Genomic DNA, 27,216 nt, shown 5'->3' with positions numbered 1-27,216 from the left:
GATACAGGTGGACCTAGACAGGCTGGCAAGTTGGGCCGATCAGAACCAGATGAAGTTCAACGTTGAGAAATGTAAAGTGCTCCACCTGGGGACGAACGATCCCTTGCACACCGACAGGCTTGGCAACATCAATCTAACCAGCATTACAAATGAAAGGGACCTGGGGGTAATAGACCACAGTATGAACATGAGCCGGCAGCGCAATGCTGTAGCCAGCAGGGCTAATAATACCCTGGCATGCATCAATTGATGAATCTCCAGCAAAACCAAGGAAGTGATTCTTCCACTCTATTCATCATTGGTGAGGCCACAGCTGGAGTACTATGTCCAGTTCTGGGCACCATACTTTAACAAGGATGTGGTAAAGCTTTAGAGAGTCCAGAGAAGGGCCATTCGAATGACAGAGTCTTAAACAGTAAGCCATACAAGGAAAGGCTGAGGGACCTGGGACTCTTCAGCCTGAAAAAGAGAAGGCTGAGAGGGGACTTGGTAGCAGCTTGCCACTACATCCAGGACATAAATCAAGGACTCGGTGAACAACTGTTCACCAGGGCATCCTTGGGGAAAACTAGGAGTAATGGTCACAAACTCCTTGAAGACTGCTTCAGGCTCATCATTTGGAAAAACTTCTTCGCATCTAGGGTGTCCTGACTGTGGAAGCTCCCTCCAGAGATGGTACAATTGCCTACCCTGGAAATCTTCAAGAGGAGACTGGATGGTCACCTTTCTGGAGTCACTTGACCCCGGTTGTCTTTCCTGTTTGGTGCAGGGGACTGGACCTGCTGATCTTCCAAGGTCCCTTCCAGCCCTATAGTCTATGAATCTATGAAAAGTCCTACACTTAGGGCAGAGCAATCCCATGCACCAGTATAGGCTGGGGACCAACTGAATAAGCAGCAGCTCTGTAGGAAGGATCTGGGGATAACAGTGGACAAGAAACAGAATATGAGGCAGCAGTGAGCCCTTGTTGTGGAGAAAGCTAACAACATACTGGGCTGCACTTGTAGAAGCATTGCCAGCAGATGAAGGGAGGTGATTCTTCCCCTCTAATGAGCACCTGCCTGATGTACTGTGTTTAGTTTGGACCCCCACTACAGAAAGGAAGTGGACAAATTGGAGAGTTCAGCAGAGAGCAATGAAAATGGTAGGGGGCTGGGGCACATGACTTATGAGGAGAGGATGAGGGAACTGGGCTTCTTTAGTCAAGAGAAGAGGAAACAGCGGGGATTTAATAGGAGCTTTCAACTATTTGAAGGGGGTTTCCAAAGAGGATTCAGCTAAACTGTTCTCAGTGGTGGCTGATGACAGAGCCAGGAGCAATGGTTTCAACTGCAGCAAGGGAAGTTTAGGTTAGATATTAGGAAAATCCTTCTCATGGTGGGGTAGTAAAACATTGGAACAGGTTTCTCAGAGATGCTGTGAAATCTCTACTCTTGGAAGTTTTTAAGACCCAGGAAGACAAAACCTTGGCTGAGATGATCTAGTTGGGGATGGTCCTCCTTTCAGCAGAAGGTTGGACTAGATGACCTCCTGAGGTCCCTTCTAGCTTTAATTTTCTATGACTCTATAATTCTGTGATTTGGTTGCAGCTGCATAAAAGCATAACTATACACAGGTTCAAAGCTTTGTTAAAAGGAATATCTAAAAAAATCAATACCTATATTAAGCATCTGGAGCATTCTTTAATTGGGAGTAATGGCATTTCTTTTATTGAACAGCTGGCACCTTCTGCTACCCTATGTCCCATAGCATCAGTCTTGCTCCTCTGGCCTTTGTTAGCCTCTGAGCCTATCCTTCGAGCCTCTTCTGAGCCTATCCTTGACATCACAGAAATGTAGGTGAACTTTACCTGCTTTTACTATCCTTTACCTTCACCATAAAATGGTACCAACAAAGCTGCAACTTGAAAGAGTTTGGTTTTTGCTGAGGTTTAATCAATCTACTCTCCAAGAGGAGAGAAAAATGGAAACAGTATTAGCAGACCCAGACACAAGCATGGGTGAACTGGGTAGCCACCCAGGGCCAGGACAGAAAAGGGGCCCAAAAATTAAAAAAAATTACAATTTCAAAAAAAAGGTTTCAATATAGTGCAGATATGGACATATGTAATTAATGTTATCAATTGAAAACTAACTATTTAAAGACATCGATACCACAGATGTGATAAAGACTTCTGCAAAAAAAAAATCATTATCACTGGTGAAGTGGGGCCCGATGTTAAATGTTTGCCTGGGGCTGCCAGGAGCCTAGGTATGGCACTGAGTATCTATATCTATATATATATAAAGGGCTTAGTCCACCTGTCTGTGTATCTGTCTGTCCATACCACTCCTTAAATGCGAATAGCTTGAAAACTGTAAGAGAGAGAACATTTGTGTCTTCAGAGAAATTTCTTTGCTAAAACTTAGTTTACTGATCATATCAGGATGATCCCAAGTTCCAGAATTAGAAAAAAAGTCAGGGGCCAGGGCTGTTTCTACTGAGCTCTTGCCAGGAGGGCACTGGGAGCCCGGTATGATGTGGAAGACAGAGGAAGGAGACAACTGAGGAAAAGAGGGAGCCAGGTAGAGGTGCAAGGCAGTGGATGAGCAGCGGCAGCTCCATCTTGAGCTCCAAGCAGGGAAGAAGGAGCCTGGGGCGGCACGGAGAAAGCCCCGGGGTGTGGGTGGCTGTTGCGGGGCGTGGAGCTTGCCTGCCCTTGCCTTTGCCCAGCAAAGAGGTGTGCAGGCATGGGCAGGTCCGCCTCCAGCCTGCTAGACGAGAGCAAGTGCAAGAAGGAATTGGTATCTTCAAATGTTCAGCCAATGTTATTTAAGTTTTATAAATAAATATTTAATTTATTTAATAAATATAAAAAGTAAAATCTATTTGTTTGTTTTTGTTATTTGAAATTCATCCATCATTCTTGATGGCCAATTCGCTAGTTAGAATATAAGCCTTCCATTTGTTACATGTCACTCATTCCCAAACTGATTTTCCTACTTTGGATCACCAGTCATCCAGAGAGAAATTAAGACTGTTCTGACAAATTTGTTCAATAATATTTGGGCCTGAAATCAGCTTGGTTTCTAAACTATTTCCAGTCTTGAGAAGCAAAAAGACCTCCTTTTACTTTTTTCTTTTCTTTTTTCATTTTTTGCATTCAGCTCAAACTACTAGTTCTGATTATGAAAGAACAAGCTCAAGTAACATTTGATCTTTGGTCTAATACTAACATGGCACCTGCCAGGTGAGCGTTTTTAAAATGCTTTGTAAACAATTAATGATATCTCCCCTTAAATCTGTCTGACAGATATACCTTAGTGTCACCTCTGTCATGTACAGATACTACATCAGGCCTGCCTGAACACTGGGCTTTTGCTTTTCTGTACCTGTATAGATGCACCCACAATGAGCTGCAAGTAAAAATACTGACATTTGGACAGTTAACTCTCTAAACATGTGGGCACAAAACTGGAGGTGCTGAGTCAAAATGGTTTTTGAAGACCTGGCTCTCTGTGTGGCCAGTAACTTTAGTGGGATTTTTGCAGAGATTTGACTCATCTTAAAGAGAAGCACTTCCAGGGTACTTACCCCTGGAAAACATCCTGCACTGTTCCAGGTACTACTGCAGAGCACACTGATTAATACACAGCTTACTATAAAGAGACAGCAAAACTGGTTTTACTACCCCCAAAGGAATATTTTTGCTGTGAAGACACAGGAGGTGTCCCCAGGAGCTCGTGGGTTGGCAAAGAGTTACTCCTTTGTGGAGTCTATTTTCCCAATCCCTGATCAAGGAGTGTGTCCAAGGGATTGCAGGGGGGGGGGGGGGAACACTGCATAAGTTTTCTGCACTTTGGCACAGGAGGCTGTTCAATGACACCCTGTCAGAGAAGTTCCAGGGGTGCCCTGACTCGCATTAGAGGCCAGGCCCAGAATCTGGGCTCAATGATGGTGTCTGAAATCCACTTTATATCCCTCCCAGTGCAGCTCAGAATCAGGACTTAGGTAATTTCTGGCTCACATCCACGCACATACAAACAAAGGACAACTTTATTGTTACACCCTTTCTTAAAGGGCAAGACAGAAACTTCATCCTGAGCCAAATTCTGCCACTTGTCCTCACTGATGTAAGAGATCTCCTGTGTAACATATACCTCGACACATGAGTGAGAGCCCTTTGAGTTGTTAACTGTTGCCTACTGCAGGTGGTGACCTATTCTCTTTTCCTTACATTTGAATAAATATGTTTTAACAGAAAAGTAATCACATCCATGAAACCTCCTTTCAGGTACCAGATTCATTCCCTGAGCCATTGTGTCAATTCCCAGCATTCCTCAGTCAAATTGTCATTAATAATAATTCTAGTAGAATATTTTACAAATTACTTTTGGTTGTCAAAGCCCTTTAAAATATTAGCAGCTCTTCCTAGGATAGACATTATTATGCCCAACCACAATAGAGACATTAGGTGAGCTGCCCAAGGTCTCACAACAAATCAGTAGCAGAGCTGGACTATAGCCAAGATGCCAACTCCCATTCTACTGTCTAACTACTAAACCTCCCTCTCTCTCCCTTTGCTATTAAAGTACTACATGACCCAGCTACTGCTTTCAAGCATCACAGAAACTAGTGTAGAAGAAAGGGCATGATATCAAAAGAATCAGTTGTAGGGACTGGGTTTGGAAACTTTGGCATTGTGAGCTTCAGTATATAACGGCAATTCTAGTGTGTCTTTATAAGAAGTCGACAAGGTAAAACTGTGAGATGCTAACATATGTCTTAAAAATGCAGAAATTAAATCCTGCTCACTGACACTTGACTAAAAATATAACTCAAATGACATCAAAAGAAAAACAATACATAGTTGCTTAAGGATGCAATACAATGTTGCCAGTGATGTGATGCATAATAGGCATTTTGATCTCTAACACTCTTCTGAGTGTTAATGAGAAATAAATGTTAAAATGTAATGTTAAAATTATCAGGAGCAATTAACAATAATAGTATCTGTAAGTCTCCATAGCAATTAGAAAATGAATCAGATTGCTATAGCATTGTGCAGGCCTTCTTCCTTCTCCCCCACCCCTTGCCCCCCCATCCCAGAACACACACACACACACACACACACACACACACACACTTGGCTGTTAGCTGATCTTAGAAGGCCTCCTTGTTTGTCTCGTACCTAATGTTTGTTTGTTTTTTTTCTCTCCCCCTTTCCAAACAGTAACTGGACTCAGATCAGGCGCTGTGATCTGTAATCTAGCAGCCATTTTTCTGAACATAAGCAGCTTGCATTTAAAACTCTCCTGCTCATCTGTCTTCATTTGAAGACTGGGTTAAAAAATAAAATTAATGATTGCTATCAGAGAGAAGATGAGCAGCATCACCAGTGAAAAGTAGCACTGCCACATTTTGCCAAGGCTAACATTTTTCACTGGCTGGAAATGGCTGGATATACTTGTAAACATTATTAAAAATAATAACTTAATGTTTCCTTCCTGTGACTAGCTAGCATTAGCAAGGTATTTTCAATTAGCATTTCCTCCAAGCAATGTAGGTCTTTTACTTCATTTTATTTAAAAAGGGATTTGTTTTCTAATTTTTTTACTTCTGCTGTTGTCAATAACAGAATTCAGTGGAATGGCTGCAGCTTTTTCCGCCCATCACTTACAGTTTGTAAGTCACTGAATGGGAATGTATGTGTTTGATTTTATTTGCTTTAGCATAGCTGTCCAATGAAATGCAAAGGCATAAGTATGCATTCCAATCTACTGTATAATATTATGCAAGGCTTTAAAATACAAGTAAATAGCATTGCACACTTATATCAAGTCATTTTATTTTTAGGGTAAATAAACAAATAATAAAAAGACAAAACAATATAGATGCCTTTGCAGTTTTTTTTAAATGTGCATTATGAACAAAAAAATAAAATCCTCCAACCAGCATTTAAAGCTCCTATATAGAGCAGATTATTACATTCTGCAGTTGTAACAAGTCTCTCCTTAATGGACTAATCTTACTTCATTAAAGTAAACTATATATATGTTTTTGAATGCTAAATAAGGCACACATTATTGCAAATGCAAAGTTGTATCGTGGATTTGGCAGACTCAAGGTAATAATTTCCTTCAACTTCAACACAAAGTTGTTGAATATTTCAATTGATTGCGTTGGGCAATTCGCTAGTCATTTAAACATATTAACATACAACTTGCATATTCAACATCTATGCTATCTAATTCTATACAGTATAAAAGGATTGAATGCCATATGAAGAGCTCCAAAATGCCCACTTTTAAGTTTTCATTAATACATACACATTGCATAATTGATAACTGATTTTGTGTTTGTATTTAGACAATAAACCTTTTGAACAGAAAAACTGATTCTTTAACTGAAAGTAAAGAAGCATGCTGCATTTTAGTTTTTATTCATAGTTCAAGAAAAAACTGCCATCCCCTTTATTCACACATGCAGCACCTACAAACTAACTTTGCTTTTAATTACAGCTTGGAACCCCATTGTTAGTATATATCTCATATACTCCTTAACACTAAAACACAGTGAGCTATACAGCAAGTTTGCAACAGTTTTCAATATAAGCCCCAATTCATCAAGACACTCAAGAATATGCTACTGTCTCGTTTAATTCTGATGGTTTCTAAACAACACACCCCCAAACTATTGTGAAGTAGAAAGTCATACAACTTTCTCTCTATGCATTAAAAAATATCCTTAGTACCTTATTCTTTCATGTATAAAGACTGGACCCAGTCCAAGCTTTTATACAACTATATGAAATCAATGGAAATTTAAGTATGACTAAACAAGTTCCATTTAACTGCAGTCTTTTCTCATGAGCAAAAAATCCCAAGTAACCATAATTAGATAAATAATATTAGCCACCAAACAACAGACTGGACACATGCTAATATCGACTCTTAGTTCACCATCATAAAGCCACAGTTCTTCCATGGGAATGATTTTGTTGGCCTAATAAAGCACCACGCTTAACTACACAGAACAACTTCAACTTTGATCCTGCAATTGGCTGCATGTGGAATAACTGTACCCATGCAGTTACTTTGAAGTTACCCATGAAAAGAGTCGATCCATCTACCCTACCCTGCAGTAGGCAAATGGATATATATCACGTGTGTTACATATACTGTACTGTACCAAGCACAGTGGGGCTCTGTTCCCAAACTGAGGCTCCTGGGTGCTGTCTTACACAAAGTAATAAGAAAATATTCAGTTCTCCACCTGGTAACTCCATTGGTATAATCCATTTCAAAATGTAATATTTGAATTTTACATAAAAAGCTAAAACCAATATCAGGGCAAAGTTGAGGTTGTTCAGGGGCTGGGTCAGTGAGACCATTCCTATGATGTTGTAATGGTTATATATTATTAATTGCACTAGTTCAGGTCTGGGTTATATGACAGACTCTCCCGAATTTTTAGCTTCCACCCCTTTTGGAAATAGTGCTGATGGAAAATAGATTTCTGTAACCATAACAGCAAACAAACAAATTTTGTTTGGAAATAAGTATAAAATGTATGTGTGTGTATCCTATGCAAACACATACTTGTTTCCACACTTGCCATAGAAAGGAAACCATTATATGGCAAGGATCCAATCCTTCACATTATTTCTCTGGCAAATGCTAAAATGTCTGTCAACATCATGTAAACAGGCTGCCAGGGAATTTTGAAGAAAGAAAATGAAAGCTGCCATTTATTCTGTGCATGACACCATTCAAACATTTTTCAAAACATTAAATGTTGCATTGCCATTTAAAATTTTGAATCATTCATCAACATGACATAAGGTGGAATGCACGTCCTTATAAATTTAAACAGATCAATCCCACAATGACCTACTAAAAAAGCAATCAAGAAGCTCAAAGCAGGTAAAGGTGTTATAGGCTATAGCAGATAGTGAACTGCTAAGTTGGTGCTAAACACCACATCTGGTTTTGGTCCTTCAAATGGGACAGTCAGCATTGTGGAAGAGAGATACCTAAACCAGGACAATTAGTGCTTCTGTGAGGGCCTAACAAGATTGCTACTTAAACAAGTAGCCTCTTAGCTGCCTGGACTTGTTAGATCTGCTTAGATCATTTCAGAGGCTGATGCTCCCTTGTGAATAACAATCATATACCAGTAATGATGCAAACCAGGCTTCAGAGTCCTTACTTAGTTGAGCAATAAACAAGTTTTGTCACATAGTACCCTTCATTTCTAAGCAAAGATGCCTTGCTTGGGGCACAGGAGAGTTATTTCAGCCATAACTTCTCATTTTTTGTCTTCGATTGGGTGTGGTTTATGGCCAGCTAGAAGTTGCAGAGGTGGTGTCAAATCTCGCACTCACTCCAGTTCTGAAGTTTCAGTAAAAACTCAAGCAAAAAATAATATCATTTAAACATTCCTTTGAATACATGCTGCTGATCCTAATGATTTGTTGGGTACCTCAGTGTTTGTTGTGTGACAAGTTGGACTTTGGACAAGGTCAGCTCTTGAATCTTGATTATGTTTTTTTCCCCTTGAGCCAGAAGACATTGATTTGTACATCTAGTTTACCTTGTTTTCTTAGCCATTTGTGACACAGTACAACAGTTCCCATCGAAAAAAGTGTCATGTAAATAAATTACAACTTAGGACGTATACATTAAATAATTTTATAAATGAACTTTAAAAATGAAGGAATAAAAAATGCCAGTCCCAGCTTCTATGGCTGTAGTGATTATTCTGATCATGTTGTCATGTGTAATGAAGCACAGTCCCATCATTAATCAAAAGAACCAATCAGATAACTAATTTAGGCAATATTCTTTACCACAGGACATGTCGGTCAGTAAAAATGCATTAAAATAGCAAAAGATCAATAGTAGACACTAGGGACTGTGTTTACAAACCAGTCTTAAACTTTAGGGTATTATATTCTCAGTCATATTGGGCATCTGTTTTTTTAAGGTGAAGGAAAACTTCAGGCAAATGCCAGGATTTTATTTTACCTGCTAAAATACATCAGAAGTTTTCTGTTACAAATGTATGAATTGTTCCATTATTTAATGATATATAAGCAAGTGTGCTCAGGCCCCTTCTGAAGGCAGGTAAAATATAAAAAAATACAATAAAACTAAACCAAACAACAAACGGTTGGCAATCCAAAGATTTACTGATGTGTGCCTTCAAAATCTTAAGTATGAGCCCGCATCAAATACTATACCTGGCAAACACTTATTTATGTGCTGCCGGAGGCAGCCTTGTGTTTTACATAGTCAATACCTTTATTTAAATGCAGATTAAAAGGACCCTGTTGCTAGTGCCAAACCACATTTTTTTTTACTTGTTATTCTTCACAATGAGAATTTTCTAAAATTTATTTTAATCTTAAAAATGTGCAGCCTACATGTGAAATTGCTCTATTAATTTTAATCCTGTTAAAAAGTTAAACAAAAGAGAAAAAGACAAACTTGCCGTGAGGAGCTGTTCTCGTCCAGAGAGAATGGTTACTATCGCCATTCATGTAGCACTGCTCCTACAGAAGAGTTTCACAGGTTGACTTCGTGGGGTCTGAGAGAGCCAATTCAAGTTGCCTTTGTCAAAAAAATAAAGAACAATGATCAGATCCATCACACTATTATAAAGTAGAAATCAAATCCTGGAATTAAGAGCACAAGCGGTATTCTCAGCACCTCCCTTCACAATCATAGTGAGGTATCTTTTCAAACTTTAACGTGAAGTATGTGGAAGGAGGGACAGAAGGCAAAATGAAGTCAAGCACACCATAAGCAGGTGGGATGTATATAAACTGTATATTTGAAACTTCACACATGATTTCAGAAATTCTCAGAGGTTCCTATCACCTTTGAAAAATTAAACTCAACAACATCTAAGTAAGAGACAGCCCTACAATAAAGCTAGGCATTTGTCACCTTCAGCTATATTGCCATGGGCAGCTACAACTATGCAAAGGCAAACTGGTAGCCCAGCCCAAGGTCTCACCTTTACATGCCACTATGGTAACTGAAGTCAGGTGCTGTATTTTAGCAGACCCTAGATTTGACCACCTACAACCAGTGGCAGAGAGTTCTTGGTGCAGGGCTCTTAGTTTATACCACATATCTTCTTCCACTGGTGGGAGGAAGGTGAAGAGCCTCATGACATCATTAAGTCAAAGTCATTATGTCAAATTATTTGGAATAATTTTGCTTAAAAAAAACACATTGAAGCACTAAATTATAATTCACAGACTACCAGTTCTACACAACAAAGTGTATGGACACACATCGAGCAGTCTCGCTACCAGTATTAGAATCAGGAAGCTAATCAAATGGACCCCAAGTACAAATGTTCTTTTTCCTCTGCAAATGGGAAATGTCTTAAGGCCTTGTTTTCTAACATTGCTTTCAGCAGGACTTTAGAGGCCCCTGAACACAAGGAAGTCCAGATTACTACAATTTGAAGGTAAAGGCTGTAAGAGAGGGTCTGTGGATGTGTTCTCTCATTTTAATGACAATCAGGGATCTGGGTTTTCCATTCAACCCTGAAAAACACAGTAAAACATGGATTTTCTCATTTTAAGGAGAAAAACACAGATGTTCTAATTTTAAGGAGAAAAACACAGATTTTTTCTTTTTAGGGAGAAAAACATGGGACATGGTAGGTTTCCCCTTGAAAGCTAGCAGAGTTCCAGCCTGCAAGGGGCTGGGGGGAGCGGGAGGAAGGTGGTCAGGCAGGGGGGCCATGTGCAGCTCCCTGCAAGTAAGTCTAGGTGGGGTGCGGCGATTGAGGCCCCCCATAGGGAGAGAGTTGGGCAGGGCTAGGGTTAGAGCTAGGGCTGGGATGCTGCCCAGCTGGGCTGGTGTGTGGGGTTTGGGCTGGAATACATGGCTGCAGGGCCCAGGCGGGGAGCAGGATGTAGTGCAGGTGACTTGTCTGGGGAACTGGCTCCCCGCACTGTGCTCACTCCCAGGGCTCCGTTGGGGACATGTGCCCCCTAGATTTGTGCATGGGGTAGATGGGTGGATGCAGGCTGCCCAATGTGGACTCAGGGCTCCCTACCCTGCTGTCCTCCCCCTGGGCCTCTGCAGCACTGCGGGTGGGGTCTGGCGTGGCTGGGCAGAGCAGGGCAGAGAGGCTCAGTGCCACAGCCATAGCAAGGTACCCCCTACCCGTCCAGCACCCCCCGCCCGCCAACCCTGCACGGCCACCCTTGCTGCTACCAGGCAGCATGGGGTGCCCTGCCGCAGCAGCACAGGCCTCCTAGCAGCAGCACCAAACCTCCCCACCCCACTCTGCCCTGCCATGCCAGGTCCTGCCAGCTGGGCCATGGAGGCCCCTAGGGCAGGGCACCAGGGCAAGGAGCCCCAAGCCCACTCCAGGCAGAATACATCACCTCCCACAGGCTCCAGCCATGCCATCCATGGAGGAGGGGGAGCTAGGCTTCACTGCAGCAGCTGCCACCTCCCATGGGTAGCAGCCAGGGCACAGATGGGGGGGCAGGGGGCTGTAGACCCGGATCCCTGGACCCATAGCCCTGGCAGCTGGGGGTCCCCTCCAGCAGGTCTGGTGGGGGCAGGGGGCTGTGGGTGGGAAGTGATGGGCACCAGCAGGGCCAGGGGGCTGTGGGTTGGAGGTGAGGTGCACCAGCAGCAACCAGGGGGTTGTGGGTGGGGAATGATGGGCACCAGTGAGGCTGTGGGCTGGCGGTGAGGGCCAATGGCATGAGCAGAGCACTATCATGTCAGGGCTGCTTAGCATCATAAAGCAGTGGGGGGATAGCCACAGCTGGACCTGCATCCTGGTGAGCAAAGGGGGCAGGGGGAGCTCTAATTTTACATGAAAAAAAACACAAAATCAAATGACAAAATGTATAGGTATTTAGAAAGAATTTTATTTTATTAATTGAGGCACTGATAGGCTTCCAAATTGCTTTAAAATTGTAAATATATCAATAAAACATTGTTCAACTGATACCTTTCTATATATAGTGGCATTTCATTTTAAATTGTGGAAAAACATAGATTTGGGCTTTTTAATCATACTTTGGGATTTTTCTTTCTAAATCAGAGCAATTGCAATTTTTAAACAGAGAAAACTAGGATTCCTGGTGATAAAGTTAAATGTGCTTAAGGTTAAGCACGTGCCTAAGTACTTTGTTTGATGAAGGTATAGTAAAGGGGCAGACAGAAAAGTCTAATATAGCAGCCTGAAACATATCTAGTAATATTTGTTTCCAGAGGGATAAGAGGGCAACTAAGAGGTACTTTAGCTGCTAAGGAGCTCTGTGTTTGGCAAGTATTCTCCTGTTGTTCCAAGGGTTTTTCCCTAGATCATATTTGTCTTTGTTTTCCTCAAAAAAAACAAGAACTTATTTTATTGTATGTAATTCAATTACTTTTTTCCACCCAATAAAATAATCTCATGCAAATAAAATCAGGATTTCTTTCCTTTTTTGGCTTGGGTACAGCATCTTTTGTACCCAGCTAAGCAATCTTCACAGTGCTTGGCAATGATCCTGCTTAGAAGGGCAGGATTTAGAACAGATGCAGACTTCTCCATGCCGGGGTGCTACCAAGTTCTCTTTTGATTAGTAGGATGCATAATTGAGTATGACAGAATATAGATTTCTGGCAGAAAATCATTTCTAATGGGAGAAGCCACTTGCTTCATTGCTGTGGACACCCACTTCAATTAAAGGAGGACCAAATCCTTAAGTTAGGATGTTAACCCTGTGACTTCTTCAATATACACCATGGCTGATTTTGCATTCAGGAACCACTGTCTGGTTACAATTATATCATAGAAAATTGACAACAAAGAAATTCAAAGCCAGGAAAAGGGAAAAAAGGTTATCATTATATACCATTTCAAGCCGAAGTTATCTTTGATTCTACTACCAAGTTTGACATGCAAAATGTTTCTACAGGCAGCGTTGACAGCTTTCATGGACAACTACCTCCTTGTAACCCAGGGGTCAGGAACCAGTGGTATAGATGCACTGTTTGTTTGTGCAATTACAGGGACTAAAAATACAAATTGAGCACAAAAGTCCTTCTTCACTGTGCTTCTCCCTCCAGCCCAAGTCATCTTTATACTTTGGCCACAGAGAAAGTTTCTAAAAATTAGAGAATGTTTTCAGTATTGAAAATCTAAAGCCTAGTCCAGGAATGTCTTCCTATCAATTACAATGGGATAGGATAAAGCTCATGGTGCTTACCATCACCTATAATACTATGTATACTAGCTATTTCTAACAATGGTAATAGCAACCAAATTTTATCTCAATTCAACTAAGTCATTTAGTCTTTTAAAGTTAGTATTGAAAAGGAGGAAGACAAGGGTGAAGAGGCATCTAATTCATGTATTCCACGCAGACAACCCAGATGTTCCGGAGAGCTGGTGATATCACAATTACTAGTTAAATATTAATAATATATTATTTCTATAACATAGCTTCTACTCTGAATTCCATGAAAAACTTGCTTCTAAAATGCAGCAAATTTTAGAGTAAAAGTGCATAAAGTGCTAGTAGCTTAAGAGTACATAGTAACATTACAAACCAAGATATGAGGCATATTCACTTGACACTAGCAGGGAATTTTAAATGCAAAATGTCTGAACTGGTTATGTCCAAGTTCAAACTGGAATTTAGCCAGCTGCACCACCTTAAAAAAATGAAATGAGTCATTTGAACCAAAAATAACTAGGGCCTCCTCAAATTTATGTTTTACAAGTATCTTAGCATAGTAATTCCAGCAATAGTCTCCTCCTAAGATTATTTGGGACATTAGTCCTGTGTTGACTCACAGGGAAGAATACCATCAGCACCACTACCTGATGTATAATAAGTCTCTTTAGACATCCCTTATTCAAACAGTGATGCAGCACAGCTTGTGAGATCTACCAGCATCACAGCATTAACTGGTACAGTTGCAACTATAAAGTCCTAATAATATATCTTATAAAAGGATCTTTCAGAAGATCATGATTTCTTAATGTAAGTTTTTAAACAATAATGTCATATATTTCTACTGTATGTGCCATGTATTTAAAATAATAAATGACAATAAACTATAGAACAAGAGTAAATTGTGATGTGTGGTATTGGTTAATTTTTCATTTGCAGAGCTGAACATTTTCCATCAAAAACTATTTTAAACAAAAAACTGAATTTAAACAAAAACCTGGCAATGCAGGGTTTGGGGGTTTTTTGCTTTCCTCAAAAAAACCCCAAACAAACCTGATTTTGTTGGAAAACTGAGCCAAAGTGTTCCAGAGAAGGAAAAAAATAATAATTCTGTTAGTTTTTGGAAAAATGTGTACTGGGGGAGTTCACCGTTAGAGAATAAATGGAAAATGGTAAAACAACTCCCTTAATAAAAGCATTAAGCAAGAAATTCTAACCTAAATGCCTGTGTACAAGATGGCATAGCTGTTGTAATGCATAGGAAGCTTGCACTAGCAGAGAGCCCATGTTATGACAGCCATGCAGGATCCCTTTGCAGAGAGTATCAGGGTGTGACCAAGAAGCTGTGGATAAGTTCAACAAGTCTTACCCTCCTAAAGAAGTGAGACACTAACAGCCTGCGTTATTTGAAGACAGCCTTAAGTTACATAGGGAAACCAGCTCCATACAAAGCAGTTTCAAGATACAAGCAACTCAATGGACAACATTATAAGCTATGCTCCTGTGCTGCGCCATATGGTCCTCAGATATAGCCAAGTACCTGGCCCACCATTTGGAAAAATAACTCGAAAAAATAGAAAAAAAAAAAGAAAGGATGGCTATTCATTGAACTGTCAAATGCTGCAAATATGTTTTCCTGCAGAGAAACAAAGGGCCCAAAAGGACCTCAAATCCTTCTAGTCCTGGCTTACGCAGTTTGTGATAAGTGATAGTAAGGATTCCAAAACAGACATGTTTCTGCACACTGAAAGGCCATCTTAAAACTGGTCCATCTTAAAAAAAAGTGTTTTTAAAGTTTGAGAAATTTTATGACAGGGTCCAGCAGAAACAGATGTTCCCTGCAAGTCGCTTCTCCCATCCCACACATCTTTGAAACAATATTCAAATTCCGTTTGGCACTTATCCTGATATTTTTTCCCAAGATAACACAGTTGTAGGAAAATGTGTCTCTTATCTCATTGCTATAAATATAATAGTAATATTAGAAGATGTCACTCACATTAAATCTAAGAAAGTAAGACCATGATAATCATGCATAGTTTTATGTTAATACCCTACTAATATCCTTACCTTGTGCACACTGCCTTGCTTGCATTAATAGTCTGCTCAAGATAGATTAATTTGTGAAAACCTCACTTTGCTAAAGATTTTACACCTGTGGAGGTCCTTTACCAAGATGATATCAGAGTGAGGCTTTTGGTTCCCCAAATGCAGACAATGAGCTATAGCTGCTATAAACTGGCCTATGTCTAGGGTGACCATATGGAACCATGGGAAATCCAAGACACTGCTCACTGCAGCTGTTGCAGGCAAAGCAGGAACAGCCCCACACTGCACCCGCCCCTGCCACAACTTGGGCAGCATCCAGGTTAAGCTCAGAAAAGGGAAGAGGCAGTGAATGGGGAGGGAGAGTATCCCCACAGAGAAGAAGAGCCCCTCTATCCCCCCCAGTGCGATCCTGCTGCCCAAAGGGACCCAAGTGACAGAGTCCAGGTTCCATGAACATTGTGTGTCTTCCAAGGCTGAGGGAGCACAGCGACCAACCACAGGTGGCAGCGGCGGTGTTGGCATTGGAGGCATGGTGGTGGCGAGTGGGGGGCAAACGCTGACTGGTGACAGCCCACAGATGCCACCAGCAGAGTCAGCGGAAAGGGGGTGTGGCGAGCACCGACCACCCGCAATCACAGGGGGTACACCACCAATCTCAAGGGGTGCACATGCACCTGTGTGCACCCCCTACATGTCGCCAATGCCAGGTTCCATACCTGTTCCAGCCATACACTGCCAGAGCAGAGCCTGGAGCCACCCCGCCAAACACAGGTCTTTGGCAGCTAGGTGGAGGGGAGGGGCCATCACCAAGTAGAATTATACCTCCATTGCTCAAGACTGTAGGGGGGCTGTTAGGAAGGCTAAGGCAGAGACAGAACTGGGACTAGCGACCAGGATCAAAGATAACAAGAATTCCTTTTTTAAATACATAGGGAGTAAAAAGAAAGCACCGGGTAACGTGGGGCCCCTGCAGGACATGCTTGGCAATCTGGTGGTTGCACCAGACGATAAAGCTGACCTCTGTAACAAATTCTTTGCCTCCATTTTTCTGAGCAGGGACCAGGACATCCCCACTACCAGGATTCCAGACAGACTCAGGAGAGGCACAGCCAGGCCTAGAGTCAGAGAGGACCTAGTTAGGGAACTTCTGGTAGGGCTGGACGTGTTCAACTCTGCAGGTCCAGATGATCTCCACCCCAGGGTACTGAGGGAATTGGCAGAGGTCATTGCAGGGCCCCTGGATGGCTTTATGAGCACTCAGGGTGCTCTGGCCAGGTGCAAGAGGACTGGAAAAGGGCCAATGTGGTCCCCATTTTCAAAAAGGGGAGGAAGGAGGACCCAGGAAACTAAGGGCCTGTTAGTCTTACCTCGGTCCTGGGGAAACTCTTTGAGAAAAATTTCCAGGAGTACATCTGTGAGTGACCAACAGGGGAGATTATGCTTAGGGGCAACCAACATGGGTTCATTAGGAGCAGGTCTTGTCAGACCAACCTGGTTGCCTTCTATGACCAGTTCACAAAATCCTTAGACATAGGTATTGCGGTGGATGTAGTCTTTCTGGACTTTAGGAAGGCCTTCGACACTGTCTCTCACCCCATCATCATTAAAAAAATTAGGCAACTGTGGTGTTGATGCCTACACAGCCAGATGGGTTGCAAAGCGGCTGGAGGGCTGCACCCAGGGAGTGGTGGTGGAACGGTCATTTTCGACCTGGAGGGATGTGGGCATTGGGGCTCAGGCCTTGGGCCCGCAGTATTCAACATCTTCATCAGCAACTTGGACGTGGGGGTGAAAAGCACCTTGTTCAAATTCACGGATTACACTAAGATGTGGGGAGAGGTGAGCATGCTAGAAGGGAGGGACAAGCTGCAATCAGATTTGGACAGGTTACAGGGGTGGGTAGATGAGAATAGGATGGGATTCAATACAGGGTGCTGCGCCTGGGGAGGAAGAACCAGCAGCATACCTACAGGCTGGGGAACTCCCTTCTTGTCAGCACAGAGGCAGAAAAGGATCTTGGAGTCATTATTGATTCCAAGATGAACATGGGCCGCCAATGTGAGGACGCAGTCAGTAAGGCCAACTGTACCTTGTCATGCATCCACAGATGCATCACAAGCAGGTCCAAGGATCATCCCCTTCACACCCCCCCCCACACACACACACCCTGCCCAGCAGGTAAGTCTCTGGAGTGAAAGGGGCAAAGGATAGGGAAGCGGGGGCATATTGAGATCTGCACAGTGAGTGAAGGAGTGGGGAAGAGGCAGGGGGGCAGGTGCTGGGATGGGTGGAGCCCAGGCGGCTCATCCAGGGGCGTGGCAGGGCTCCTGCTGATGTGCGCACCATGGGAGGCATGTGCCCTGTGGATTTGTGTGTGCGGTTGAGGCAAGCCACCACTGTGGGCTGGGCTCTGCACCCTGTTATTGATGCCCTGAGAGCCACACAATGCCAGCATCTGTCGGCCAGGCTGCGTGGTGTCCCCTGCCCACCTGACAGAGGTGTAGCCTGCATGTCTGAGTCTCTGCATGCCCTTTCCCCCACTTCACTGCAACTGCCTGGAGCCCACACCCGGGCTGCACTGCAGCCCTCTGCGCTGCCACCACTGCCTGCATTTGGGAGGACTAGGCCCTGTTAGCCCCGGCCTTCCACCACCTATGGGCATATGGTCTCCCTACCTATGTCCCATTGAGGATAACGAGGCTAGGAAAATTTATGCTGGTTGAAAATCTGGCCCAGTATAAACTGAAATGCTAATTTCCAGAGTAAATCTATGACAAAAGTACTGAAAGATGGAGGAGGAGGTGAACCTTTGAAGAATTTTAAAATGCTTTTCTGTCAAGAGTAGAACATGTAAATAAAGGTAGATTGAAAGATACCAACTATGTCACATTATCTTTTACATGTGAAAGAACTTCAAAAAACAAAAGAATGGGATGTGTGTGTGTACGTGTGTGTATATATTATACAGTTTAATAACTCTGCTCTAACTACAAATTAATTCAAATCTTGTACTTGCATTAAAAATGAACTCTATCTATTTTATGTTGATCATTAACTAAGAATATTTCACACCAGAGATTTGTCATATTAAGGAGAATTGAAACCACTTATATCAATTAATTGTATTATACATAATCTCTACGTAGATTACCAAAAATAATTTAGATTCTACATTAAGGAAGTATTAAATACAAATTCTTTAAGGAGTCATGGCCCAAACTCCTATTTTAATAATATTTGGGGATGAAGGGACAAAGGAAAGGGATGAAAGAAAAAGAGGCAGTAACCCAGAGCTGTTTGCAAATTTTACAAATACAATTTTCTGTTTAGAAATGCCATTTCATCAAAACCTAAACATTTTGCTCAAATATATCACTTTCATTAGGGAGTGATTTCAGCTCTGAAGCAAAAGTTCTAAATCTTTTAAGAACGTATGTGAGAACTCTTGTTTTTAGTAGGGGGGAAGGTCAGAGGCACCCCAGATTAGATAATTGCCTAGACAACTAATAGATATTTGTAAGACTGAGATTCCAGTTTCTGCTCTAAATTAGGTAGAGAATAGAACTGAACCTGATTGTCTCAAATCTCAGACATGTTCCTGAACAACTAAGCTATTGGCCATTCTAATATGTTGCTCTCTGTCCTGTAGTGTTCCTTTTTTCCCCATAAAAGATTCAGACATCTTGTGTTTGTTCTTATAGGACTGAGGAAAAAAACTTCAAAACCTTGACATTTTTCATGAAATGGAATTATTGATAAGAGGCACCCATGAACACTGCAAAAATAAAGGTAAAAAAGGTATTAAATAATCAAAAAAAGAAAGCTCACTTTCTGTTGGAGGTTATGATGTCAAGGACTTGAGAACTCGGGAGTCTGTAAGAACACGAACTCTGAAGACCCCACTGAATAAATAAATCACTGAAACAAAAGAGATGGGCCCTGTCACAACCACCAAAATATTTGGAAATATCTGAAGATGACAATTGAATGTGATATCCTCCTCTCCAAATACAATGTCTGGTGACCACTTCATCAGGCAAGCAGAGGAACATGACAATGTTGGGTTCGGGCAAGGTTATCAAATTAATCTGGCCCTGGAGACCAAATGAATGGTGTTGCTATGGTCCATTTTAGGTGCAGTGTTAGGTGTAGATCCTGTACCTGTGGCACCTGCTCCAAAGCCATGCTGCAAGCAACACCTATTCCAGCTAGTCCTCGATCTGCACCTAACACTGCACTTTACATGGCTGGACTTGATGCCATTTGTAACATGGGTCCTGGGACAGACAGTGCATGTGGTGTGGATGCCAGACTGGCTGGAATGGCCACTGTGTGTAGTGTGGGTCCTAGAGGGGCTGCTGTGAGGAAATCCATGTGGAGTAGGTCCTGGAGCAGCTGGGGTGGGCACGTATGGTGCAGGTCTCAGTCCCTGAGCATTGGGCTGGTCCCGTGCATGCCACATGCAGTTAGTGGGTTCATTTTGAGACCCATGGGCAGCATCAGGGCTGGACAACAGGGCTGTAGGGGCCAGACCCAGCATGTGCGCCACATCTTTGGTTCCCTTGGTTTAGGGAAACAGGGGCATGAAATTGTGTTGCCTGTAACTGAGCAAAAATAAGCAAGCTGCACCTGCAAGAGGTTATTAAAAGTTATATGGGAAGTAACCTGCAAAAACAGCAGTAACTAGAGTAATAGCAAACCAGCCATTAGGGCTATGTGAAATTTCACCAGCTGTTTCATTTCAATGCTGTTTAGACTCTTTTTGAGCTCAAAACAGGGAAACCGAAAAGAAACGAAGGGCTTCAAAACAGCCTCAAAACGAAATGAGGGCAACCGAAACATTCCAAAAGTTTTGAGTTTCAAAGCTGAAGCTGGGTTTGCCTGCAGGGAAACAGAAAGTTAGGAGAGGGAGGTGGAAGAGGTGGGAAGGACTGCTCTGATATTGTGACAGTTTGGCTGCCTGATATGCTGCTGGTGCTACTTACTAAGTTATTACCTGTCGTCATTTAAAGTGGTGGACTGGAAGAGGCTGTAGGAGAGGAGGAGACCTCATTGGGGCACACTACCATGTCATGTAGAGGCCCCAGCGCCAGTGAGGGTGCACCTTACACACACACAGACAGTCATACATGTCACGAGTTTTGCTTGTCAGCAGCTTGAGGTGCAGTTTCCCAGAAACCCCTGCACCTTTCTCCTTGAAATGTGGTAGGCTTCATGGCTTCAGAAGGGGCTGCCATCCCAGCTGTTTTCATTCAAATCTGCCAAAGTTATAGGCAGTTTTGTGCTTCCCCATTATAGCCTATGGGCAAAATGTCGAAACAGCATCGAAACAGTGAAATAGTTTCAGGAAAATGAAACAGAACAGTGGTTTCAAAATGAAATGACACTTGGAATCAAACACTGTCCTGTAGAAATTACAAAATGGAAGTCGAAACGAAACAGTGCTGTTTTGCACAGCCCTACCAGCCACAATGCTTCCTATTATGTTGCAACAGGACAGGATGTGTAGAGAGGGAAACATCTGTAAACATTTACACAATGCTTCAAATGAAGTCTGTTTCAATCATACTTACAGCAGAAAGAAGCTAGATCCACCAGACACCTCATTCATTGAAAATTATTCACTCAGCTCCAGTAGCAGCAGTAACACTGATGATCTGGAATGAGCAGTAAAAAACAACATAAGTGGTTTCACCATGAAGATATGAAGTCCATATGAAGATATGAAGTCATGTGTTCAGGAGTATGTGTCACATGACCTAGCAGGAAGAACCTGGATCTGTTCAGTTGCCAGAGTCAATGTATTTGACAAAACCCTCTAGAACAGTGGTTATCAATTTTTATTTAGTCACACTACCACCCCTTGTCAGACTCAAGGCATCCCTCCATAACTGTGGTGAATTGAGTGGCATCCCATTTAAAACATTTATTTGTTTATTACAATGTTTACCTCCTTGCATGGGGACCAGACAGTGAGAGTGGGGAAGTGGCCAGGCAGGCACAGCTTGATCCTGCTCTTACCTGTTCTCCTCATATCTGCAGCCTGAGACTGCCCTTACCTGTTTATATCCTCACATTTTTGTGGCCCTCTTCAAAGGCTCTTGTGACACCCCCAGGTGCACTAGCACCTTGGTTGAGAATCATCACCCTACAACAATGTTTTCACAACAGAACATGAATACAGAATGTTTCATATACTGCTCTGTATGTTACATACATTCAGCCCAGGTATGGTGCAGGATGTAATATTCATCTTTAACCTGACATGGCTGGTCCATTGAAAAAAATCTCTGAATAAGTTGGCAAGGTGTCCCCATACATAATCATCCTGCAGCCTGCAAGAACAAAGAATCTGGAGGCTGCACATGGTCAAGGGGAAAACAATAACCCACATATCTGCAGAGGGCAAATTTGCTTGCAGTATTTTAACACTGACTATGTAACCCATCAGCAGCAACTAACTGCACAAGCAATCCTTAGAGAGAGATTTTGGTAGAACTTTCCAGAACTTTTACAGGCAATATACTCAACTTCTGAGGAGAAATGCACCACAACAGACAATAGGGATTTTGACATGAGCTAGTAAACTAATAAATAAAAATACACAGACCTTGGTAAAGTGAACTACTAGTGAAAAAAAGTGAACTACTAGAGAACTTCCATTAATATTATATGTTCTACAACAAAAGAGAGACAACAAAAACCTAAGCAAAAATGCACGGTTGCCAAATATCCCAGAATCTTGCCACTTAACATCAAGCTCTATTACTCAGATATCATTGCTCAAACTATCTTATAAAATGGATAATCATTTGTTCTTTTTTTTTGTTTGTAAACTCAACCTTTACCTGTGGCCAAATGCAAACAGGTGCCATTGTTTAACAAAACTGCCAGCTAGTCCAGAAATAGACCTTTGAAACCAAGTAGATTAATAATTTCTAGTTATTATATCTACCAGAGGTCCTCTCTACCAACTTCCTAGAAGCTTATGGGCTCTGAGCTTCCATAGAAAAACCATGACTACCTTTGGGGACTAGAGAAGGCAACCACTGCTTATTTTGCAAACCAACAGCTCCTTTGGGTAAACTGAAACTTTGTTAGCAATAACCAGGTTAAATGAGTTGCTTTCAGTAGTGGCGTAATTAGAGATGTATTGTAGGGCTGTGAGAAGCTTTGATAGCTGATTCGATTCGGAGGACATTCAACCCAATTCAGGGACCAAATCTCCAAATCTAAATTGAATTGGGAGACCAATTAAAAGCTCTGAATCAATTTGAAGCATCCGAATTGATTCAGAAAAAGATTTGGAAAAGATTCGGTGATTCGGCCATGGACTAAACAGGCAGCTGACACAGCTGCCTCCAGCTGGTAAATCTGTTGGGGTTGGGGGAAAAGGAAGAGAAGAAGGGGGAGGGAGGGATTGGGGCTGGGGCTGGGACAAGCTACCCAGCCGGGGCGAGGGGGTGCATTACTTGGGGACGGAGGGGGGAGCGCAGGCGTGGCAGTGTGGGGAGTAGGGGCTCTGCCCTTTTGCCACTTGCCCACTTCCATGTGGATCGAGCTGCTCCCACATCCCGCCATCCCCCACCACCCCGGCTGGGAAGCGGCAGCAGGGCAGAGCCCTTGTTCCCAGAGCTGCTACATCTGCATCCCGCACCCCCCACCCCCTCCCCAAGTAATGCGCCCCCCCGCCCCAGATGGGTAGCTTGTCCTAGCCCCAATCCCTCCCTCCCTCCCCCATACCCCTTCTCTTTCCCCTCCCCCAACCCCACCAGACTTACCAGCTGGAGGCAGCTGTATCAGCTGCCTGTTTAGTCTATGGCTGAATCTCCAAAGCAGTGTCAAATCTTTCAGATCTGATTCAGCCGAATCAAACTGGGACAGTGATTCAAATCTCTTAATTGAATCACTGTCCTCTGCAACGGCGGAATCCGAATCCAAATCCAAAGCAAATACTTGCTGCTTCGCACTGGCCTAGTGTATTGCAGCTCACAAGTCCTAAGGGTGTCCCAGAGAAATAGTGGAAGTCTAATAATAATAAAGGCATGGAAAAAAGACATTTTAATAAAAACATATTTTATATCTTAGAGAGCAGTTTAAATACTTTTTTGTAAAATATTCAACTCCAGTAACCTTTTTTTTAATGAAAAACTGCTTTGTTCTATTTATTTTTAAAAGAAAATGTTATTGAAAACAGTGTCAACATTTTATAGTAATTTTTCATTTAATAAAAAAAAGGTCAAAGCATATTTTGATAACATTTTCAATAGATATTTTCCATCCTTGCCCCCAAAATTGCAAACAGTACTGAAAACACAAAATGGTCCATATTAAATAAAAGCTATCTCCAATATTCAATTTTTATCTCAATTGAAGACTCAATTTTTACCATATCTGTTTGCTTCTATCCATACTTTTTCCTACATATATTTGATTATCTTAGAAACAACAGGACAAAGTAGTGGAACTTACAGTGTAAGCAACAAATATTTCACTAGCTGTGACAGTTCTATAAAACCTTTAGAGTATATTCACTAACTACACTTCCTGTAAAAGTTGCAGTATAAAAACTTGTTTTTTATTTGTTCTAGTATAATAAAGAGACTTCAGAATATATGAGTATTCTATTACAGCAATGGGAGGAACATTGGTTATAGACCAATAATCTAAAAATATGGTAGAAAAAATGTCTCCCTCAAATAATACTCTACTAAAACTTAATGCAATCATTGATAATCAAGGTAAATCACACTGTAAGTATCTGAATATATACAATGTGCATGTATGCATTGCAAAGCAAAATCATGCCATGCCTTTGCAAACTTATAAAATTTGTAAAGTATTTTTTTTCTTGCAAATGATTGCAAAATTCTAGCAACCATCTTTTCATTTAAAAGGTAGGGAATAACCTTTAAATATTTTTTTAAATTTCCTTGGAGCATGCATTTTAACACTATCCTACAAGTATGTAGTCTTACTGGTCTTACCCCAAAAAAGGAACTTTGTCAACAAACTTCTTACTTTCATTCTGATGATGCAATCTCTATGTGGCCATAAGTTTTACAGCTACAGAAAAATGACCTCTAATTTCACTCACCTAAGGCAGGCAAAGATCACTGTCCATAAGATACTCACAGAAAGCAGTCTCTTATATCAGAAGCTTATTTATGTTTATAGTTTGTTTTACTATTAAAATCACTTATCTTGCAGCTCTGAATTCCCGAACTAGTGTCCTCATTCCCAGTGACTGAATTGTTAAGTGCAGCTTCGGGGGAAGGGTCTTAAAGTGATAGCACATGAAGAAAGGCATGTTAAATTAAGTCTTGTAGTACTTACAGATTTACCTTGATACATACTGGTCACCGAGCATAATCAGTTACTAGAATATTTATAAGGAATACTTATAAGTAAACCACATTTAGGAGAAAGCATCCATCTGGGAACACATGAGAAATTATAGACAACTTCTCTTAGCTTAGCAGAGGAAGGATGGGTTTCCTCTTAAGTATGTCCTCTCTCTTTCCAAATTGAACTGCTCTCGCCTATTTAAACTGGAACATTGTGCAGCTCAGGTACTGTGGAAAGGCATCCAAAATATTTACTCTGAACCTCACTTGAACTAAGACTAGGACCTAGGTGAGATCTAGGGTATTTGCACACTTCAGTCTATACTTGTATAAGTTGAGCAAAGGTGGACTGAGGTTGTTTGCACAGCTGGTCAACTGGCAAATTCATCCTCACTCCAGCTGGAAGACTGGCTCTCTCCCAGCAACTACCAGGTCTGTATTCTTGATTAACAATGGGGAGGAACTTATTGTTTGAGAGAGGGCATCCATACAGGATTTCATATTTCCTTTCAACTCATTTGACTATGGAGCTCGAAACAAACCTATAGGCTAGGGACAGAAATTACACACAAACTGATTTAAGTGATCAGAAATTGGTTCTAATCTGTAACAACAGAAATTCAGTGCACAGATACTGCTTTCAAAATGACCAAAACTGGTTTATGATAAACACAGATGGATGCAGTATCAGATTTAACTGATTTGGATTAAATCGATTTATTGAACTTCTATCCCAGATCTTCTCCAGATTCAAGTTAACTCACAGTCCCTCAGCATCCAAGGATGCTTTGCATCTCCCCCACAACCCCACCTCTCGCAGGGTGGGTGGGCTAGCTTTGGCCTAGGCTGTCTGTTTCAGCTGAGTTGGGAGGCATGCTCTAGTGCCCCCTGGATCCTGGCCTGGGCCTCTGCAGGCATGTGGCTGCATTTCCAGAATCAAAAGTGAACGTCTGTTCACTTACTTCTCAGTTCAATCTATACAGCTAAGACTAACCCAAGAAGATTAAATAGATTCAACCTTGGGCTTTTTGACTATCTGTTTCATGAATACCATTGTAAAGAGAATTGGGCAGGGCTTGCAGAGTTCTCCTAGAGTGAACTTGCTTGATTCATCATTGTGCTTCCAAACTTGGGGTCTGATCCTCTTCTCATTTCTACTGATGTAAAACAGGCAAAACCACATTGGACTCACACTAAGACAATCTAATTGAACAAAGCACTAACCCCTTGGTCTTTTTTTTTTACCTCCTTGAATTTCTTTACACCAGGAAATTGGATAAAATTAGAAATAGACAGATAATACTGATCTTAATTAAACCAGTTCTTGTTTACTCTCTACCACCTACTTTGTCTACTGCTTTCTTTCAAGTAATTCATACAACTCCTCTTTTCCACCCACTCGACACTTTAACTGACATTTGATTAACAAATAAATTTATACCTAATAAGAAAACTATTGTTTAAATAAGCAGTAATACTTTAAATTAAGCACTTTAAATACACCTAATTATGTATTTAATTCAGATTTATCAGGACAGGCATTGTATGCTAACTAAACACAATTAGATAGTTTAAAAGGTATTTATTGAGGTTTAATAACTATGTAGAACATAAGTATTTGCTACAAGGTTGGCAAATGTTATAATTTGTTATTTACTTTACATACCAGTAAATTTAAAAAATATATATTTAGTTGTGTTAGGCACAGTGGCATTACATAGTTGGTTTCATATATTTATTTACATTATATATAACCACATCAATGGTGTATATATATCACATTATTTTTCACAACAGGGCATCACTTTAAATAATGATGCCAGGGGAGTTCTCTAAGGCCCTCGCACACAGAAGTTTATAGTCCGTTTCCCATGGAAATACGGCTGACTTACAGTGCCTTGCTAGATTTTTTTTTATTTTTTTTTGCCTGCTGGCAGCTGGACCTGACTGAAACTCAACATTTCTGGTTCACAAAACATTTCAGCATTCCAATTTGTAACAAAAAGACCTTTTTCAAATCTCCCCCCAAACTTTTAGTGCTGTGAAACTTTTGTTTTGGAAAGATCAACCCCACCAAAATATGCTACCCACTTCCAATATTCAGGGGCAAGCAACAGTGAGAATCATTAGAATCATGTCTCTTTCAATCAATATCTGCTGGGGTTTCCCTGATCCACAGCTCAAAGACAGACTTGCTATAGAAGTGGGGGACCTAGAACTACCAGCTAGATCTCTGAGAGTCAGGTGACTGAGAAGTCTCAATGCCCTGTGGTCCCTAGCCCACAGGGACCCTTTGACTTTGGGGCCTCTTTGGATCCATGGACAATGGAAATCTCTGACTCAGAAGGAGAAGGGCAATGGCCAACAGCAGCAGAATGTGAAGCCTGGGTTTCCTTCTTCCAGGAGAGTGTGTACAGTGAGAATGTCTAGAGTGGCAGATTTTGGCAGGCTGCTGAAGAGCCAGGCAGGTGACCTGGCAGGAAATCAGGCAAGTTTCCAAGGAAAATCTGCTTAGCAGGCAGCACTCTGTTGGAAGATTCATTGAAAGCCAGATGTTTCCATGAAATGTTTTGCTTTTGACAAATCGGCACTTTCTGATGGAAAAACATGCCGTCAGAACATTTCTGACCA

The 27,216-nt window shown here is 41.7% G+C and overlaps 1 protein-coding gene across 6 annotated transcripts in view; it reads right to left on the bottom strand.

Moving 5' to 3' along the window:
* The window catches only part of LOC106738670 (uncharacterized), an 87,383-nt gene extending 62,907 nt beyond the window's left edge, over nt 1–24,476 (bottom strand). For all 6 annotated transcript variants that reach the window (XM_059713834.1, XM_059713835.1, XM_059713836.1 and 3 more), the window contains exons 1-4: nt 24,336–24,476; nt 20,812–20,895; nt 19,067–19,156; nt 9,471–9,593 (exon numbers count right to left, since the gene is read on the bottom strand). The gene's annotated coding sequence lies outside the window, so the exon portion shown is untranslated. The remainder of the gene's footprint in view (nt 1–9,470; nt 9,594–19,066; nt 19,157–20,811; nt 20,896–24,335) is intronic.
* Between the last annotated feature and the right edge of the window lie 2,740 nt (nt 24,477–27,216).

Source organism: Alligator mississippiensis, chromosome 10 (genome assembly GCF_030867095.1).
Source record: "Alligator mississippiensis isolate rAllMis1 chromosome 10, rAllMis1, whole genome shotgun sequence".
In the NCBI taxonomy this organism is placed as follows: Eukaryota; Metazoa; Chordata; order Crocodylia; family Alligatoridae; genus Alligator; species Alligator mississippiensis.
This window is presented reverse-complemented; position numbering and strand designations above follow the sequence as displayed.